Source organism: Manis pentadactyla, chromosome 13 (genome assembly GCF_030020395.1).
Source record: "Manis pentadactyla isolate mManPen7 chromosome 13, mManPen7.hap1, whole genome shotgun sequence".
NCBI classification, from domain to species: Eukaryota; Metazoa; Chordata; class Mammalia; order Pholidota; family Manidae; genus Manis; species Manis pentadactyla.
This window is the reverse complement of record NC_080031.1, coordinates 63,489,578-63,503,837: the sequence shown is the minus strand read 5'-3', so window position 1 is coordinate 63,503,837 and position 14,260 is coordinate 63,489,578. Positions and strand designations below refer to the sequence as shown.

The 14,260-nt window shown below is 38.6% G+C and overlaps 1 pseudogene; it reads right to left on the bottom strand.

Annotated features, from left to right (window-relative positions):
- LOC118921445 (keratinocyte-associated transmembrane protein 2-like) overlaps positions 1-13,212 on the bottom strand; it is a 33,817-nt pseudogene extending 20,605 nt beyond the window's left edge.
- Positions 13,213-14,260: the final 1,048 nt, after the last annotated feature.

Sequence of the window (14,260 nt, the reverse complement as noted above, 5' to 3'; positions counted from 1 at the left end):
AACAAATTCTAAAAACAAGCTCAAAATGCATACAACAAATTTGACAGTTACAAGACCTGACAAATTACCATTATGTCTGGAAATTTTAACGTAGCTCTCTCAATGACTTTCATAAATAAAAACTGACAAGTCTATAGAAGATTTGAACTACAAATAAGCTTGACCCACAGATGTATACAGAACCCTGCAATTAGAGAAAACACAATGAAATTATACACTAAACATCAGAGATCAGAGCATTCAACTCAAGAAATTATAAAAAAAACAGCAGAGTAGCCCTAAAGAAAACAGAAGGCAGAAAATAGGGTAAGAGCAGAGATTTTTTTAAAATAGGAAACAAATGATTAAAAAGGATTAATTGGGAGGAGCCTCAAGATTGCTGAGTAGGAAGGGAAAATGGAAACTTCCTCCCACACACAGGCAAAAGAAGCAACTACAGCAAATACAACTAAATCTGAAAATGAACTGAACACTGCAGAATACACCATCTATACCTGGGGAAGAAGAGAAGACCACACAGAAAGGGTAAAGTGGTAGAGCCACAACCAGGTAGGACCCCATCCCTTCCCCCAACCCAGCCCACAGACAGGAAGAAGAGGAACAGAGAGGGGAGGGGATAGGTGCCCAGAACCTCTGCACACTTGGCCCTGGAGATCTGCTCTAGGAACACTAGTCCACATCGCCTCGGGTTCTGGTGATAAGCGGGACTAGACACCAGGGACAGCTGGAGCACTCTGGGAGGCTGAGAGCCCAGCCACCTGCAAAGGACAGGCATGCTCCAATGGGCCCACCAAGACCCCACACAGACACAGCAGTTTGAAAGACTTGTCGGCAGTGGGAGCGGAGCCAGAGGGGCCAGGACTGGCCAGGGCTGTCTCTGCATGAGGACGGGCAGGTGGGTGACACCTCCCCAAATCTTCCCTCAGTCTGGAAAGCTGAGCACTCCCAGGAGCCCCAGGTGATCCATCCCCTGTGCTGGCAGCTCAGCACTGAGGCACCTCCCTGTGTGTCACCACTGGGCCAGCCCCTGGGCGCAGAAGCATCTGACTTTGCTGCCTGGCAGCCACAGGGAGACTCTCTCAGCTTTCACAGCCCTGTTTCAGGCCCACTGGGGAGGTACCTGCAGGAGCAGCTCCAAGAGTTCCTTCCTCCCCAAGGGTGGCCAGGCCAGGTGCTGCATGCCTTGCTGCTGCTAGGCACCATCTGTGGGTCTCGCTGCTGCAGCAGCTGTGTGCCACTGGAGCACAACTAGCTGCCTTTGCTGCCAGAGGGGTCCCTGCCACCCAACTCGCTACTGCTCCTGGCCCGTGTGGCCCCTCACTGCTCACACTGCACCAGCACCATGAGGCCATAGGACCTCCCACTGTGCCAATTGCTGCCTCAACCTGCCATGCACCCTCCCTCCATGTAGCTCACTGACACTGCTGAGCACCAGAGGGCTCTGCAACTGGGTGATTTGCCACCTCTGTGAGCCCATGCACCTTGGCATTGTGAAACTTGCCCTGCCACTGCCTTGCCCACTCTATTAACACAGCAGCCTCACCATGACTGCAGGGCAGGTAGAAGGCAGACCCACCCACAATGGTCCCAGCAGAAAGCACTGCTCTGAACCCAGAGGCCAGGCTGAGGCAAACCACCAGCCTTAGAAGACTGGTATAAACCACTGCCCATCAGACAGACAGAAAGACAATCCCACCCATTGCCCACAAACAGCAACTGGGACTCTACAGCAAGGGAGAAGTAGGCACTGGAGAGGAAAGGGTCCAGTCCTTCTGGGAACCATGTACATCTTCTTCATAAAGCCATTACTCTTTAGATCAGAAAGCATAACAGATCCATCTGATACAAAGGAAGAAACAGAAAACATGACAAAATGAGGAGGCAGAGGAATATGTTCAAAACAAAGCTACAAGATAAGATACCAGAAAGAGGGCTAAATGAAAGGTAGATCACCAACTTTCTTGATAAAGATTTCAAAGTAAAAGTCATAAATATGCTTACTGATCTGCAGAAATGTATTAAAGATCCCAGGGAGGACTTCAACAGAGATACAAGAGCTGAAGAATACAATAACTGAAATGAAACACAAAATGGAGGGAATGAAAGATTTTTGCAAGTACAGGAGACACACAATGAGATGGAAATTAGAGAACAGGAATACAAGGAAGCTGAGGAGTGAGAAAAAAGGATCTCCAGGAATGAAAGAATCAGAGACCAATCCAAATGAAAAAATATTCACATAATAGGGGAACCAGAAGGAGAAGAGAGAGAGAGAAAGGGATAGAAAGTCTCTTTGAGGAAATAATTGTTGAAAACTTCCCCAATCTAGGATATAGACACTCAAGTCATGGAAGTACAAAGAGCCCCTAACAAAAGGAACCCCAGGAATAAAACACTGAAACATATAATAATTAAAATGGCAAAGATTAAGGATAAGGAGAAAGTACTGAAAGTAGCCAGAGAGAGAAAAAAGATTACTTACAAGGGAAACCCCATTCAGGCTATGAGCACACTTCTCAGCAGAAACTTTACAGGTCAGAAGGGAGAGGCATGAAATATTTAACATACTGAAACAGAAAGACCTTTGACCAAGAATCCTCAACCCAGCAAGATTATAATTTAATTTGAAGCAGGGGTTAAATAATCTCCAGGTGAAGTAAGGCTCAAAGAATTTATAACAACAAAACCGGCATTACAGGATGTTAAAGGGATTGCTGTAGATGAAAATGTTCCGAAAGCTAAATATTTTTCATTAGGACATCTAATATATAAAGTGTGGAGGAAGAAGAAGGAAAAAAAGCACTTTTAGGCTGTGTTTGAAATAGAGCAATCAGCAAATTAATATAGACTGTTATATAGTAAGGAAGCTATCCTTGAGCCTTTGGTAACCACAAACCTAAAGCCTATAATAATAGATACAAAAAATTAAAAAAGAGAAATCCAACCACAGCACTACAGAAAACCATCAAATAACAAGAAAAGAGTATAAGAGAGGAAGAAATGAAAAGAGAGGAGATATGAAAACAAAACAAAATGGCAATAAGTACACACCTATCAATAATTACCTTAAATAATTACAAAAAATAATAATTACCTTAAATGTAAATGGACTGAATGCACCAATCAAAAGACATAGAGTGGAAGAATGGATGAAGAAATAAGACCCATCTTTTGCTGCCTACAGGAGACTCATTTCAGACCCAAAGACCTATACAGACCAAAAGTGAAGGGATGGAAGAAGATATTTCATGCAAACAATAGGGAGAAAAAAGCAGGAGTACTGGTACTTATAGCAGACAAAAAAGATTTCAAAACAAAGAAGTAACAAGAGACAAAGAAGGACATTAGATATTGATAAAGGGATCAGTCCAACAAGAGAATATAACCATTATAAATATCTAAGCAACTCAACATAGGTGTACCTAATATGTAAAATAAGTACTAACAGAATTAAAGGGGGAAATAGATTACAATACATTCATTTTAGGAGACTTTAATAGATCACTCACACCAACAGACAGATCAACCATATGGAAAACAAAGAAGGAAACAGAGGCACTGAACAATATATTAAATTAGATGGACTTAACAGACTATGCCAATTGTAGAATTCAGCTATGAAGCCATCTTGACCTGGAGTTTTCTCAAGTGTACATGGAATGTTCTCCAGAATATATCACATACTAGGCCTCAAAAGGAGCCTCAATAAATTCAAAAAGATTGAAATTGTAACAAGCATCTTCTCAGATCACAAAGGTATGGAACGAGAAATAAATTACACAAAGAGAACAAAAAAGCCTACAATCATGTGAAGGCTAAATAACATGCTTCTAAATAATCAATGGATCAATGACCAAATTAAAACAGAGATCAAGCAATACATGGAGACAAATGAAAACAAAAAAATACAGCAGTCCAATATTTCTGGGACTCCACAAAGGCTGTTTTAAGAAGGAAGTACATAGCAATACAGGCCTACATCAAGAAACAAAAACAATCCCTTATTTATTTCCACTTCTAAACTGACAATTAAAGAAACTAGAAAAAGAACAACTGAAACACAAACTCAGTAGAAGGAGAGACATAATACAGATCAGAGCAGAAATAAATAGTACAGAGAAGAATAAAACAATAGAAAATATTAATGAAACTAACAGCTGGTTCTTTGAAAAAATAAAATAGATAAACCCCAAGCCAGACATATCAAAAAAGAGAAAGTACAAAAATAAACAAAATCAGAAACAAAGAATAGTCACAATGGATACCACAGAAACACAAAGAATTCTAACAGAATACTATGAAAAATTATATTCCAATAAATTGGACAACCTAGAATAAATGGACAACTTCCTAGATAAATACAACCTTCCAAGACTGACCCAGAAGAAACAGAAAATCTGAACAGACCAATTACCATCAATAAAACTGAATTGGTTGTCAAAAAACTCCCAAAAAACAAACCTCCAGATCAAGATGGCTTTGTAACTGAATTCTACCAAACATTTAAAGAAGAGCTAATATCCATTCTTCTTACAGGATTCCAAAAAGCAGAAGAGGAGGGAACACTTCCAAACTCATTCTATGAGGCCAGCATCACTCTAATATCAACACTAGGTAAAGATACTCCAAAAGAAGAGAATTATAGACAAATATCCCTGATGAACATAGATGCAAAAATCCTCAACAAAATAATAACAAATTCAAAAATACAACAAAAGGATCATCCATCATAACAAAGTGGGATTTATTCCAGGGATGCAAGGATGGTATAATCTTGGTAAATCAATCAATACCATACACCACATTAACAAAAAAGGATAAAGACCAATGATTGTCTCCATAGATGCTGAAAAATCATTTGACAAAATTTAGCATCCATATTCGTGATGACAACTCTCAACAAAATGGGATAAGAGGGTATATATTTCAACATGATAAAGGCCATATATGACAAGCACACAGTTAACATCATACTTAATGGTGAAAATCTGAAAGCTTTTCCTCTAAGATTAGGAACAAGACAAGAATGTCCACTCTCACCACTTTTATTCAACATGGGGTCCTAGCCATGGCAATTAGACAAGACTAAGAGATAAAAGGCACCCAAAGTGGTAAGGAGGAATTTAAACAGTCACTATTTGCAGATGACATGGTATTGTACACAGAAAACCCTTAAGACTCCACCAAAAAACTATTAGAACTAATAACTGGATTCAGCAAAGTTGAAGGATATAAATTTAATACACAGAAATCAATTGCATTTCTATATACTAACAATGAACTAGCAGAAAGAGAAATCAGGAAACAACTTCATTTACAATTGTATTAAAAAGAATAAAATACTTAAGAATAAAAAGGAAGTGAAAGACCTATAGCCTAAAAACTATAAGGTATTTAAGAGAAAAATTAAAGTCACAATAAGTGGAAATACATCCCATGCTCATGGATAGGAAGAATTTATATTATCAAAATGACCACTCTACCCAAAGCAATTTACAGATTCAATGCAATCCCTATCAAATTACCGGCAGCATTCTTCAATGAACTACAATAGTTCTAAAATTCATATGGAACTACAAAAGACCCCGAATACCCAAAGCAAGAAGAATAAAGCTGGGGGGATTATGCTCCCTGACTTCAAGCTCTACTACAAAGCCACAGTAATCAAAACAATTTGGTACTGGCACAAGAACAGACCCATAAATCTATGGAACACAATAGAGATCCCAGATATAAGCCCACACATATATGGTCAATCAATATATGATAAAGGAGCCATGGATATACAATGGTGAAACAACAGCCTTTTCAACAACTCATGTTGGGAAAACTGGACAACTACATATAAGAGAATTAAATTGGATTACTGCCTAACTCCATACACAAAAGTAAATTTAAAATGGACCAAAAACCTGAATGTAAGACATGAAACCATAAAAGTCTTAGAAGACAACATAGGCAAAAATCTCTTGAACATAAATATGAGCAATTTTTTCCTGGACATATCTCCTTGGGCAAGAGAAACAAAATAAAAAATGAACAAGTGGGACTACATCTAACTGAAAAGCTTCTGTACAGCAAAGAACACCAGGAGTAGAAAAAAAAGAGGCATCCTACAGTACAGGAGAATACATTTGTAATTGATTTATACCATAAGAGGTTAACATACAAAATATATAAAGAGCTCATCCACCACAACAGCAAATAAACAAATAACCCAATTAAAAATTGGGCCAAGGACCTGAAGAGTCATTTCTTCAAAGAACAGATGGCCAACAGGCACATGAAAAAATGCTCCACATTGCTAATCATCAGGGAAATGCAAATTAAAATCACGACATATCACTTCCTGCCAGTTAGAAGGGCTATTATCCAAAAGAAAACAAATAACAAGTGTTGGCAAGGATGTGAAGAAAGGGAACCCGCCTATATTGTTGGTGGGAATGTAAATTGGTGCAGCCACTGTGGAGAGCAGTATGAAGGTTCCTCAAAAAACTGAAAATGAAAATACCATACAACCCAGCAATTCCACTTCTAGGAAATTACCCCCCAAAAAAACAAAATCCCTCATCTGAAAAGACATATGTACCCCTATGTTTACAGCCACATTATTTATGATAATCAAGATGTGGAAGTAACCTAACAGTCCATCAACAGATGAATGGATAAAGATGTGGTACATATACAAGATGGAATATTATTCAGCCATAAAAGAAAAGAAATCCTGCCATTTGCAACAACATGGACAGATCTAGAGAGTATTATGCCAATGAAATAAGCCAGGTAGAGAAAGACAAATAAAATATGATTTTGCTTATTTGTGGAATATAAATACAAAGCAAAACAGAATGAACCAAACAGCAGTAGACTCACAGACACTGAGAAGGGACTGGTAGTTACATGGGGGAAAGGTGGAGGTAAGTGGGTTGGGACAGTGAAAGTGATAGAGGTGAGACAGGGACCATGAGCTTAGACGCTTAGACAGAGTAGGGGGAAGGCCTCTGGAAAAAAACAAAGTGAGATAATCCATTGTGGGAATTGCTTTGGCCTGCTGGGGGGAACAGTGTACTTTTTACTTTACCCAGTTGCTGCTTTTCCTCCTCCAGCCCTCATCAAGTGATTTGCAACCTGGGCAATTTAGCAAGCAAGCCCAGAACAATGTAGTAAAAACAGGAAGGATTCCATCTTGAAGGTAAGATTGCATTTTAAAACCTTATTAGTTAAAAAGTAAGGTTCTTAACATACTGTTTAACAAACAGACAATAACTCAGCCCACCTTGGGAGCAAAGCAGGCAGTCTTGAGTGACATGCTTCCAGACCAGGAAGCTGCTATCCTTGGAGGAAATCAGAGCAGTAAATTTCTTGTAAATAATCCAGAAGACTAATAAGAAACTTAGTGTCTCTTCAAAGATAAACATTTGGGACCCTTAGCAGGTGTACATCCCTAGCCCTTTGTCTCTCAAGCACCCATAAAACCCCTAGACAATGCACCAACCCGGGGCTCCCTTGTCCCCCTCCTGGTGTGAGCCAGTAGCTCTGTCCTCTCACTTTATCTCTAAATAAAAGCCTCTCACTTGCTCTCCTACCTTGAGTGTTTGTGAAGTTCATTTTTCAACTCTGCAAACAAGAACCCTGGCATCAAAGGGGCACAAAAATTTTCAATCATAATGTAGTCTGGTCACAGAGAATAAAGCCAATGATTCTGTAACACCTTCTTATCAACATAAATTGACAGTATCTGTGCTAGTGGGAATAAGGATTTAATAATATGGGTAACTGTTGAACCACTGTGTTGTATACATGAAACTAAAATAAGACTGAATATCAATAAAAAGGATTAATAAAACTAAAAGCTTATTCTTTGCAAAAACTAAAAAAATAGCAAACTCACAGCAAGAATGATCAGGAAAGAGTATAAACAACATTAGGAATGGAAAAGAATAGCTATCACAGACTTAAGAGTTTTTTAAGCAAAACACATTAATCTGAGCAACTGTATGCAATCCATATGAAAAGTTAAATGAAATGGACCGTTTCCTAGAGAAACGGTTTGCCAAAACAAACTCAAGAAGAAATGGAAAACCTGAATAAGCCTATAAAAGAAAGCAAATCAACAGTTACTCTACTCACAAAAATAATACCAAAACACCAGGCCCAGACAGTTTAAGAGGCAGTTCTGTCGTAGATAAAATGCTTCAGAAAATAGAAAAGAAGGGAAAGCTCTTCAATCGATTTTATGATACCAGTAAACTCTTAAATAACAGACAAGAACAGTTAAAGTAATGAAAATTATGTGCCAATCTCACTTATGAAAATAGAGAAAAAAATTCTAAATAAAATGTTAGCAAATCAGACTTTAGAAGGCGATATCTCATGACCTCAAGAGCATATCCCACTAACACAAGCATAAATAAATTCTAATCTAATCTATTCATGTAAATCATCACATTAACACATTAAAAAAGAAAAATCTGTGATCACCTCAGTAGACACAGAAAAGGCAATTAATAAAATTTTATACCCAATTCATGATATTTTTTTAATCTCTTAACAAATTAGAATAGAAGGAAACCCCCTAGGACATAAATCAGTTTTGAGAATTATCTCTAGTAATGCCCCTTGGGTGCCATTACTGGCATGTGACACAAAGCAGGTAGAGAGGCCACCCAGTGCCTGCCCGGCTGCATTCACTCACTGCTGCTGACCACAGGCTGCTGTGTCTCCTCTTCTTCCCTGTTCTGAAAAGCACCTCCTGGGCTTTGTCCTACACTTGCCTCACCACTGGCCATTTGCTGGGGGGTGGGGTGGTCTGGGTTTGTCTCCTGATTTCATAGATCAGAGATGCCATGGACCTCCGTCAGGAACTGAAGGAGAGCCTACGCATCACCTGGAATGCACATTTGGAATTTGATCTGCAGATAGTGACTAGATGTGACCTAGTGTGTGTCCCTATATGTGGGTGAGGAAGATGAAATAAACATTTGGCAATGATAAAGGCAGACTGTGGCAAAAATTGCTTGGCTGTTCACAAACCTTTCTTCTTCCTTCTGGGCACAAGGGGGAACTAGAGAATCCAGCCTTCTTCACAGTTACATGTGGTCAGATGACTGAGTCCTGCCTACTGGAAAGAAGGCATATGCGGTACACACCGCTTCTGCCCTGACTCATAAAATCCTATATGTGACCCTCCACATTCTTTCGTATGCTAGGAAGCTACAAGATGGAAAAAAAACATGGGTCCCTTCTGTGATCGTTTAAAGAACCGACCACTCATCAGAAATACAGGATTCGACACTTAAGCAAGCAAGAAACTTATTTTTGGAGATAGACATTGAGATTTTGATGCCTGTTGTAGCAGCTTGTATTATCTTAATTAATAGAAGTAATTAAAACCTACATCAGACTTCAGGGGAAATGTTAAACTTGTTTCTTTTACAGTCAGCAACAAACGAAGAATGTTCAGCTACCTCCCCTTTCAGTGTGGTGCTGGAGGCCCTAGCAAGAACGGGGATGTGATTGACTGGTGGGTATGGATGGATAGGTGGGTGGGTGGGTGGCAGACAGCATAAGATTTTAAAGGAAAAACAAAAATGTCATTATTTATTGTGTATGTAAATATGTAGAAAATCCAAGAGTTTCTAAAGACACACTATTAAGAATGATTCTTTAACACCTTCCTATGTTGACAGATAGTAACCGTACTACTTGAGGTAAGGATTTAATATGGGTAACTGTTAAACCACTGTGTTGTATACTTGAAACCAGTATAACATTCTATATCAATAATACTTCAAATTAAAAAAAGAATAAAAGAGAGTGGAGATTTTGACAACCAACAGAGAAGAAACGTCACTTGTGATCTTATATAATAGTAACAATTAGAAAATGTAATCTTTAAACAATGCATAATTTATAATAGCACAACAAACACAAGGTATTAAAGAATAAATCTAACAAAAAGGTATGCAAGCGTTTTAAAGAGAAAATATTGTGCTTACAAAAGACACTTAAAATACTTATATAAATAATTAGATACGTTACGTTCATGACTAGGAAGGCTCAATATCCAAAAGATAAAACTTCTTCCCCAAATTAATCTATAAATTTATGCCATTACAATCAAATCTAATCAAATGCTAATGAGACCAAGAATAGCCAAGACAATCTGGGGAGTTGGAAATGGTAGGATTGATCTTAAGATTTCTTACAAAGCTATAGTAATTAAAACAGTTGCATTTCTACAGGGATGAATAAATACACCAATGAAACAGAGTAGCAACAAAGTCAAAACAGACCTACATACAAATGGGAGCCAGATACATACCACAAGAGGAAGTCCTCAAAACAAATCAGGGAGAAAATACATGCAACTCAGTCAATGGTTCTAGGACAATTAACTTTCCATATTAAAATATGATAAAGTTAGAGTAAAAGTATAAAACCTTAAGAGGAAAACATAAAACATCTTGAAAATTCACAGTAAGAAAACTTAAACAAGTAACTAAAAATACAAACCATTAAGGAAAGACAAATATATCTGACCGCAGAGGGATATTTATTTGTACTTGCTTGCTTATAGTAGGCACACAAAGAAATTCTGGAAGGATGCACAAGAAATGAATAAAAGTGCTGGAGGGTTGACAGATGGGGGACAAGAGAGGAAATCATTTCCTTTATACTTGAGTATTGTTAACCATGTGAGTATAGTACCTATTTGAAAGTATATTTTTTAACATACCAAAAGTTACCATAAGCAAAGTGAAAAGACAAGCCATAATCTGCGGCAAGATGTTTATAGCCATATAACAAAGTATTCATATCCAGACTATTACTAAAGAAATTCTTAACAAGAAAACACAATCCAATAAAAACTGGGCAAAGAAATGAACATGCAAATCATAGAAGTGAAACCTGATGGCCAGTAACAAATTGAAAGGTTACTCAATTCCATTAATAATCAGGAAATGCTATTTAAGTTTACACAGCAATATAATTTCACCCTCCTAAGTGCGGGAGTAATTAAGTCCAGTAATACCCACTGTTGATGAGTGCTGTGGAAACAGGGACTCATACACTTCTAAGTGGAAGTGCAAATTGGTACTACCACTTTGGAGAGCAATTTGGCAAAAACTAATTAAGTTAAAGATTGTATATCCTGTAATCGAGCACTACAATTATAAGTATATACCCTAGAGAGACTCTAATGCATATGCACAAAGATAGATTTAAAGAATGCTCATAGCACCACTGTTTATAATAAAGACAAACTCGAAACAACCTAAATGACCATCAGCAAAAGAATAAATTGTGGTATATTCACAGCATGGAATGTTAAGTGAACAAATTAGAGCTACATGTATTAACATGGATAAATCTCAAAAACAAAGTTGATTCTATATCTTGACTATTGTAAATACTGCTACAATAAATACAAGATATGGAAGCAATATAAGTGTCCATCAGTAGGTGAATAAAGAAGAAGTGGCACATGTGTTCAAAGGAATATTATTCAGTCATAATAAAGAATGAGCTCTTGCTATTCGTGACAACATGGATGCATGGATGGACTGAGAGGTATTATGCTGAGTGAAATAAGTCAGACAAATACCACATATGATTTCACTTGTACGTAGAATCTAAAAAACAAAACATATGAATGAACAAACAAAACAGAAATAGACTAATAAACACAGAGAACACACTGCTGTTTGCCATAGAGGAGGGGGGAGAGGAGGGGGTGAAATACATGAAGGGGATAAAGAGGTACACACTTCCAATCAGAAAATAGTCATGGGGATGGAAGGACAGCATAGAGATTACAGCCCATAATATTGTAATTTCTTTGTGTGTTTTGACGATGGTAACTGCACTTATCATGGTGAGCATTTAGTAATGTACATAATTATTGAATCACTGTGTTGTACATCTGAAACCAATATAATATTGTATATCAACTACATTTCAATTAAAAAAACAAGGTTGAGGAGGGGAAAAAAGATGGTGGCATGAGAAGTTTGGCAGAAACCTTCTCCCAAAATCACACGAATTCTGAAAATACAGCAAATACAACTATTCCTAAAACAGTGACCAGAAGTAACAGTACACCAGCCAATCTACATCTGGGAGAAGCGAACATCTCACAGAAAAGGGTAAAGTAAAAAGCTGCCACCCAGCGGGACCCGAGCACTCCCCCGACCCCAGCTCAGCAGTGAGAAGAGAATCAGAGCAGGGAGGAAGTGGAAGCAAAGGGCTGCTAAATACCCAGCCCTAGAAATCTACCCTGGGAGCACACACCCACACTGCAGGGTGCTCTGGAGATTAGAGGGCCTGAAAAGCAAAGTCTGAGACTAAGACAGTGAACAGGTTCCCACAACAGGCTGCCCTGGGACAAAAGAAAAGCAGGCGCTTTGAAAGACTTCTCAACAGTCAGAAGGCTGCTAAAGGGGCAAGGGTTTAGCAGAAGGAACAGGTGGACAAAATCAGCCTGGCACACTCAGCCCAGCAAGTTGGGAACTTTCAGGAGCTTCAGAGGCTTCATACCCCAGATTGGGAACGCAGCCGCAGGTCCCTCACTGCAATAAGCAGCCTGCCACTCTTTCCTCCCTGCCAGTAACTGCACACAAACCCGCTGTCCATGCCACTGCTGCAGACAAGCATGAGAGCAGCCCCGCCTACAGCAACTACACAGTTTAACACAAAGGCTTCTCCCTGCGCATGACTAACTGGCCCAGACAGTGGAGAAAGGCATGGTGAGTGGGAAGCACCAAAGGGCTTTGCCTTTCCTGCAAACAACCACATTGCTTGCCAGTAACCTCTGCCATCTCCCTAGCCCATCCCAAGGGCCACCAGCCAAAGGCCACTTAGGGGATCAACCTAGAGGCCACTCCCTGCATGTGGCTAAATGGCACAGACAGCAGAGACAGGCATGGGGACCGGGAGGCGTAAAAGGGCTATGAACTCGTGTCAGATTCCCGTGCTGTTCACCTGATACCTCTGCCATCATCTTAGGCCAACCCAAGGGCCTCCCTGCCCATGGCAGCTTAGGGGATCAATGCAGAGGCTACCGCCAGCATGCAGCTTACCAGGACAGACAGCAGAGACAGGCACTGTGACCGGACCAAGAAACAGGAGAGACTTTGTACTCCAAGCCGAACCAACACCACTTGCATACGATGACTCCCATCGCTCCAGGACTATGAAAAGGCAGAACCCTCTTCAATCCAAAATCCCTGAAACACCAGAAAGAGGGCACAGTGAGACTGAAATGATCAATCTTCCTGAAAAATAACACCACAATGTTGCTCATGTGAAATCTGAGCATAAGATTGTATAACAATGATACCTTAATTAATCAATAAAACAAAGTTGAGTTGAAAAGTAAATTACATACAGATATGCACAATATGATGTCATTAATATACAGTTTTTAAAACATGGAAAATATAATACATTGTCTGTTTATACTTTCATATGTAATGATTGCAGAAAAACATGATGAAGATAACCAAAATAACCCCATCAGCGGTTTCCTTAGGAGTGGTAGTGAAGAGCACAGGATAAAGGAAGTCCATGTAAAAGACTTCAACTTCATCTGTACAATTCTACCTATTATTTTTTAATCTAAAGGAAATGTGGCAATATATGGACATTTGACAGGCGATAGTAGTAGATAACAGGGTACATCAGTGTTTGCTAAACACTTCTCTATTCTCTTCTATACAATGAACACATTTTTAAAGTTAGATGCAGACTGTAAATAATTTAAGGATTTTGAAAGAATTCCATCCTCTGCACTTTACTATATATTCTCTTTTTAAAAATTAGCTCATTGCTATACGTATTATTATTTAAACGGCAACTAACCAAGTATATACCATACATTGTAATAATCTATTCTTTAATACAAATATGGCTCTGGATGTGGCTATAATTTTCTCAACTTTTTTTTAATAAACAAAAATTTCTTTCAAAATTCAAAAAAGGAAAGAAAAGAGAAAAAATAATGAAGTTTCAGTTTCAAGATGATAAAATAAATCAAGGCTACAGCCTTCTCCTCCTGCCACAAATCCACAAAAACACTTGCAAAATCTTTTAAAAACCAATATATACTTGTGTTCAAAACAAGAAAGGAAACTATATATATATATATATATATATATATATATATATATATATATATATAATTGACCACAAAATGTGAGAAATCCCTGAAAGACAAAAAAGGGAGAGATTGAGAGAGGGAGTTAGGCTGGGAGAGAGA